Source organism: Cupressus sempervirens, chromosome 9, assembly GCF_028749045.1.
Source record: "Cupressus sempervirens isolate cs-2001-9-10 chromosome 9, ASM2874904v1, whole genome shotgun sequence".
In the NCBI taxonomy this organism is placed as follows: domain Eukaryota; kingdom Viridiplantae; phylum Streptophyta; class Pinopsida; order Cupressales; family Cupressaceae; genus Cupressus; species Cupressus sempervirens.
In genome coordinates, this window is record NC_143126.1 from 516977557 (window position 1) to 516985020 (window position 7464).

The following is a 7464-nucleotide window of genomic DNA, read 5'->3' on the forward strand; positions in this document are numbered from 1 at the left end:
GTAACACAATTACTTTTTGGCATTTGACTTACTATTCTAACCTAGTTAACATGTTGATAACTTGGTTAAATAGTTTATTTTGATGGTTGATTAGTGTGGTTTACCATCAATGGCAAAGAGGGAGAATGTTGGAAATTTAATTGAAAAGATCATTGATGAAGAAGAATGATTAAAAGAGGGAGATTGTTGTTAAAAGAATATTTTCAATCATTGTTTTGTCATTGATGTCAAACCTGCTATTTGTGGGAATGATAATTTCTTATAAGATCCAAGTACTATCACTTAGTTGATTGATGAAGAGGATTTAATCAACAAGATGTAACGAGAACACCTAAGGGAAAGGCTGAGCTATGATGTTGTAATGAAGTGCAAGGATTAGTTAAGACAATGGTTAAATGATGTATTGATAACATACTTAAAGTATTAGTTAAGACAATGGTTAAATGATGTATTGATAACATACTTAAAGATACAGAGGTTGGCCACACTTAGAAACATTAGAGGAATAAGATGCAACAAGGTTGACTGCAAAGCTTAAACTAAGTTCATTGGTGGGTGCCGAGCAAACTAGTTGAAGCCGAGAAAACTTTCAAATTGGAGCCAAGAAAATGAAAAATTTAGTGTGTGTTGAGTGAAATTTAGGTGCCGAGCATCAGTAAAAACACAGTTGATATCGAGTGAACTTTAGGTATTGAGCATCAATAAAAATGTAGTTGATGCCAAGTAACACAGTATGTGTTGATCACCAATATCTCAATCTCTAAAAAGAAGAAAAGAACTTGCAAAATAGATGAATGACCACCTACTTGTTGAAGAGAGGATTGAAGACTTTTTCCCCTCAAGTAGTTCAGATGAAACAAATGATGCAATCAAAGAACTCCTAGAAAAGAATGGCTCCATGCAAGACGAGGTAAGAAAATTGAAAAGAGAACAAGAAGTTTAGTCAATAAGATTGTGTGAAATCTTAGAACAGAGAAATAAGGAAAAAGAAGACTTGGAGGTAAGGAACAATGAAATTCAAAATCAATCCCTTCAACAAGAAAGTCTTATCAATTATCTCTCCAATGCAAATGAAGAAATCATGAGTCTGAGATTTAAAAATGAAAGGTTAAGGAATGACTTGAACACTGAAAAGAAAATGAATGAAAGGATGAAAGCTGATCTAAATTCTAAAAAGAAACTCAATGAAAGAATAATAAAATCCCAAGTAGACATGGATCAATTGAATCAACAAAATGAGTAGAATCTTTATAGGCAAAAAGGTAAAGCAGGACTTGGATACAAAGAATAAGGTGAATCCTTCAAATAAGGTGCTCAAAGGAATCAAAGACCTACTTGCAATCACTATGGTAAGATAGGTCATATATCAAACAAATGTCGAAGTAATGGAAAGGCAAAATTTAATGGAAAATGCAACAATTGTAGTCAACTTGGTCATAAAGATAATGAATACAAGGAGAAACCAAAGTTTGAAGGAAAATGTCACAAATGCAATAAACAAGGTCACAAGGAATCTAAATGTAGATCAAAACCATTCAATATAGCTCAAAAATTTGTAAATACATCATTTGGTTGGGACTACAATACTTGGTGTAGATGTCATTACTGTGGAGAATATGGACACATTGGCATAAACTGTGCTAGGCATCACTTGAGAAGAAAGGATACTACCATAAGATGTTACACATGTATCGAACTTGGTCATATAGCTAATAATTGCATGAATATAGGTAAAGTTGAAGATGAAAAGAGAGTGAAAGCTGATAACATCAAGAAGTAGATGAAACAATAGTGGATTCCTAAATCTACTGAGCAAGCTAGTTCAAGTGATGGTAGTCAAGTCACTCAAGAAGTGGGTGACTCCACCATTTTCAATTAAGTTCTTAAGGAAGAATTGGAACTGTATTTTCAAGGTCACATCTTAAATAGTTCCAATGGAAGAAAGAAAAAGATCCAAAATTAGTATTTCAGATACAGAGGGACCACAAGAGTTTAGCGTTAGTAAACATTGAGTAAAGTAAGGTCATATCAAGTGAAGTCGAGAGTAACAAGATTTTATTTGGCTACCGAGTTACAAGCTTTTACCAAGTAATCTATGCAAATAGTGGATGACAGGGTGTCACACACTATAATGTTGTGGCTCTCATTGTACTAAACATTAATGGGAATTTTTTTATATCAAAAGTAGGAATTTAACTTCATTTCCATCTTGAATTCAATATATTTAGAGTAGAGCAATTTGTAGAGCATTCTAGCGATCTTGAGTAGTACTTGTAGCCAAAGTTTTTCAAAGAGTTTTCTTAGCTTACTGAGTGATCATGAAATCCAACAACAATAGTAGCAAGACAAAGAAAGGATCTAAAATGTTGGTGTGAGGCATTGAATGGAAAGCTCTAAATTTCAAATTGGTGCCAGCAATTGCAGAATCCCTCGATCTGAATGGAGCTCAGTCATAGATACCACTGAAGGTACTTCTTATCAATGATATTTGAACTCATTTTAAATGTACAGTTCAAGAGATAGGAACCCTAGAAATGGATAGTGCCCTAGGTGAACTCTGTGTGGATGGAACTCTTAAGCCCAAGCATAAACACCCAAAAGAGAAAGGCTTATCCCATATTTCTCACTTGCCATGAAACTTTCAGATTAAATGGATTAGATATATCTTGAGCCGAGTCCATAATGGTCAATTGTGGTTAAAGCAGCCAATTTTGATTACAAAGAAAATGATTCATCGCATTACTGGTCTCCCTATCCTTACACAAGCCAAAGTCACAAAAACCCTAGGTTGGGATGAGCTACAGAAGAAAATCCTAGCCAAGTGGGACAGTAGAGGAATGAAAATTAGCAATGTATCTAATGTAGAACTCAAATTTGGAATTCATATCATAGCTCATAAGATTTATAGCTCAAGTTGACTCAATAGTGTGCCATGTGAGGTAGTGGACCTAGCTTATAAGGTTGTTAAGAAGAATTTGAAATATGACCTAGCAGATTTAATGTTGAAACAACTAAATAAGAATATGGAAAGCATTAGGAACTTGAAGAATAATCCATGCAAATTTGGTTCTCTGCTGACATGTTTGTTCTTTTATGTTCAAAAGTTTTTCCCTTCTAAAGGCATAGTTGTATGGAAAAAGGACACACTAGTCTTATATCAGATAAATGATTTCATAGCTAAAATGGGTGAAACTTTTGATAGTATCATGGACAATTATTTTGAAGCTTTCAAGGAAAAGATGAATAATAGGTTCAGGATACCACAAAAATTGGTTGAAGACTATAAGGATGATGTTTTTTTAATGGTTGATAGTGACATGATATACATTCATGCAGTAAGGCCTAGAATAGTGTGGGTAAAACCTCTTCCTTATGAGGCTAATATTGATGAGACAAAAGAAATAATTTAAGCACTGCTAAATGGGCCTATAGATCCAAAGGCACCTATCTTTGGAACATATGATGGAGCTGAAGCAAGAATAGAGCTTGAGATTAAGCTTCCATAGGCAGTGAATAAAGGTAAGAGGAGGATATCCAAACTAAAAATAGAAAATAATCCTCTTATTCTTACTGAGGGAAAAGGTAAAGATAAGGAGGAATCTAAGAATGAAGAAGAGGAATCAAAGAAGGAAGAAGAGCTTGTAAGAAAGAAAGGCAAGGTGATTGTCACCAAGCCACCCAAGACCTCCACAGGTGTATTCACCAGAAGATCCAAGAAGAAAGGCGGTAGTGAAGTTGTGTTTACTAAGCCCCTTCTCACCTTCCAAGAGAGACTGAAGAAATTAGAAGAAAGTGTTGGTATAAAAAATTTCAAAGTGTTAAAATATGAAACTAGAATAGATGCAGATTGAGGAGTTGGTACTGAAAAAGATAGGAAAATGGAAATATTCCCCTAATAAAATTGCACCTCAAATTTCTAATGAGCTATTAATAAGATTAAAGCCAAGATGGGAATCAACCATACAAATAGCAAAGGACATATATGAACAATCTTTGAGATAGTTGTTATTGAGCATTACCAATGCTAAGGTAAAGGAAGCCATGAAGAAAAATGAAGACAAGATGACCATTAGATTTCATACTTGTTTAATTTTGGTAAAAGACATAGAGCATGTAGTCAAGGATGCTACAAATATGTGGAAGAATAGTTATTGCCTACACAAACCAAGTGAGAATCCAATTGAGATCAATGATCTTGATGATGATAGTGACAAGGATGTAGATAATGAAGAAGGTAATACTCCTTGTGTCACCATTGATCCTCAAGATTATCAGGAGTTGATAAAGGATGGTGAAGAAGATAAAGAGGACTAAGCTGAAGAGGAAGATAAGAAAGAAGAAGAAGAAAGTGATCCAGTTAGGGTAGTTGTAGAAGTCATAGCCTCCCTTCCTCACTCTCCAGCAAAAATAGTAACATCATCAAGCATGGAGACAACTTCAACGAGTTTGATTGTGACCACAATAGACACATCAAATGTCCAATCACTCTTTGCTCCCTCTCAGCTCAATGTATCACTAATGGAAGTGTCTACCACTTCATCTACCAAGCTATAGCCTTCTACTTCTTTAGTTCCCAAGTCAGGATCATCAACAGTAAGTATAGTCTCTTGTTCTATAGTTTTGGCTACTTTAGGTGTACATATTCCTATAAGTTCTTCAATTGTGCATACTTCTATTAGTATTCCACCTGTAAATACATCAATTTTGGGAAGTTTGTCTAGTACACTAGTTTTGGATTCTTTTAGTGCTCCAGTAAGTATTCCATTAGTAGGAACAACATAAGTTTTTACTGCAAGCCCTATTGTTTCTATTTCAAAATCCAAAACATTAGTATCAGGAGTTGAACCAAAGACACTAGTAAAACTTTTGATTAGTGGAAAATAAACTGAGGAAGATATAGATTTGGACAAGGAGATTGAGATTCCCAAGTTATATTTTGGCAATGCTACTGTAGAGCAGATGAGATTAGTTAGTAAGCTTCTTGAATAGAAGGCTAAACAGAAGAAACTAAGAGAAGAAATAGATAGAGAATTTAGAATTATAGAGAGTGCTAAGAATATTTTGACAGAGGCTATAGGTTTTGATGTTGATTCTTCTCAACACATTTGTTGCAATTAGAAGAGGCAGTTAATAAATTCAATGAGGATTCCGTTGGCCAGGAAAAGCTAATAGAGAAAGTAGAGAAGAAGTTTGACAATAAAGTGCTTGAGCATATTTCTCAAAAGATAGCTATCCATCAGGTAGAGCTCTCTACAATTTTGGCAAATCTTGAATACTCCTACACAAATGTAACATCTCTTTTTGCTATCTTATGTGATGTTACTGAGTATACCAAAGAAATAAAGGGAAAATTGAATAATATTGATGAGGATCTGAAGGCTAGTGCACAAAAGTTGTAACTTGACCCCAGTTCAAGCTCTACACACCACATGAGGATCAAATTCCTATCAGATTTATAGACAGAGTTATTGAGAGAAGAATCAAGGATTTGATCTACACTCATAGATATCTAGAACATGATCCATCCTATCATGGATATAATGAAAAATCATATTTCTTATTCTAAAACATTGATCCATGACAATAATTTTTCAATCGCAAATCATATGATTGAACTCTCTGTAGAAGTCCAAGTTACACTTCAAACCTATAAAATTTTGCAAGAAAACTGGGACAAGACCTTAACTCTTATTCTTAAGGTACATTATGAGTTTCTCTCACATTTTGGTGTCTCTATATAAGTAGATTATAAATCTTTGGCATTAATGTCAAAAAGAGGGAGAGACATATGCATAATAAAAAGGGAGAGAGACATGCATATATTTAAGGAGGAAAGATATTTGTATATACACTTAGTATGTTATTATGCCTGATATGACATGTACATTGTATGGGGGAGATATATGCAAAATATATATTCAATAGAGTTACAAAGACAAATTTTGAAAAATTAAAATTCATATGCATGCCATATCAAGTCAGTATCACACTATGTTGTACATAAGTTTTGGAAAATAAGTGTTTTTGTCACTAATGCCAAAGGGGGAGATTGTTGGCATTAAGTCATGTTTGTTATTAATGAAAACAATTATTTAGACTTTGTGTGATTACCAAGCTATTCATTCAATATTCAGTGGTCACCAAGTTTCACAGTTCATACCGAGCATTCCAAGTGGTTACTAGGTGAATACATGCAGTGGGAAGTCCATCAATTTAGATTGAATAGTTCAATTCTTGTCGAGTAGTCCAGTGGTTATCAAGCTTTGTAGTGTCTACTGAGTCATTAGTTCTTGTGATGTGAAGTTAGTGTTAATTGAGTGATGGGATGAGTAGTGTTTACTGACTGCAGACATGGTAAACATGGAATTTAGTTTCTACCAAGTGACACAGTATGTACTAAGTCTCTAGTGTATACTGAGTTTGAAACTATGATCAAGCCTCTATTTTACCAAGTGCATGATGATGCCAAGTAATGTAGTGGACACTGTGTATCAGAAAGTCACCAAGTCAACTTTCAGAACCTGAGTTTCTACATTTGGGCTGACTCAGTAATATTGGTGTTATCTTGTGTATTGGCTCACATTGTAATTATGATAATTGGGATAGTACATATGTAATGTATTGTATCATATCAAATTGTATTAGCAACAATGTTTTGATGCATGAGAATGGGAATGTGAATCAGCAACAGAGCAAAGTGTTAAGCAAGGTCAAATCAAGAGCAGTCAAGTTACATCTATCACAAAGAGGTGATCTATACTTCAAGGATCTTAATCAGCAATTTAGTTGTAAGCCAAATCTACTATTTCATCCTAATAGGTGAATAAGCTTCAAATCCTTTAGCAGGGTAGACTTAACAATCTTTCTTTAAATCTTTTTACCAAGTGCATACTTGATTGTATGTTTGTAAAACCTCTAACAAGGTGGGCCTAGTAGTCCTAATTGCTCCTAATAGGGAAGATCATTAGAAGTGATCATTGTAAGCTTTAATAGGCCAACTTTATACTATAGCATTGAAGTTTTGTGGGTATCATCCCAACTCCAGTTTTATTTCTATTTGGAAGGTTTCTGGGTCACCAAATATTTTGTGATTTCAGTTTCTCATGCATGCAGTAGATTAGATCTATTGATGATAATTGGATTATGTTATTTAGTGTTGAATTTGTCAAAAATTTTGAGGTTACTGATTCACCCTTCCCCTCTCAGTAACCTAGCTAGTCTTGATTATCTACAATAGGTTGAGGATTATTTCTTGTATGATAGGTGTAAGACACCACATGATAATCCTTAGAATTTCTAGGTTCTCCTTTCAGAGTTATGGGAGGAGAACCCTTAAGGGTAATAAGAGGTTTATTGATGAAGGGTAACCCTTGAGAGTGAGAATAGGTTGAGCTAGATAAATGTGATTAGGATCTTTCTCCTCCATAGATAGATCACTAGAAGAGAGAGTGCTATGGAGATTTC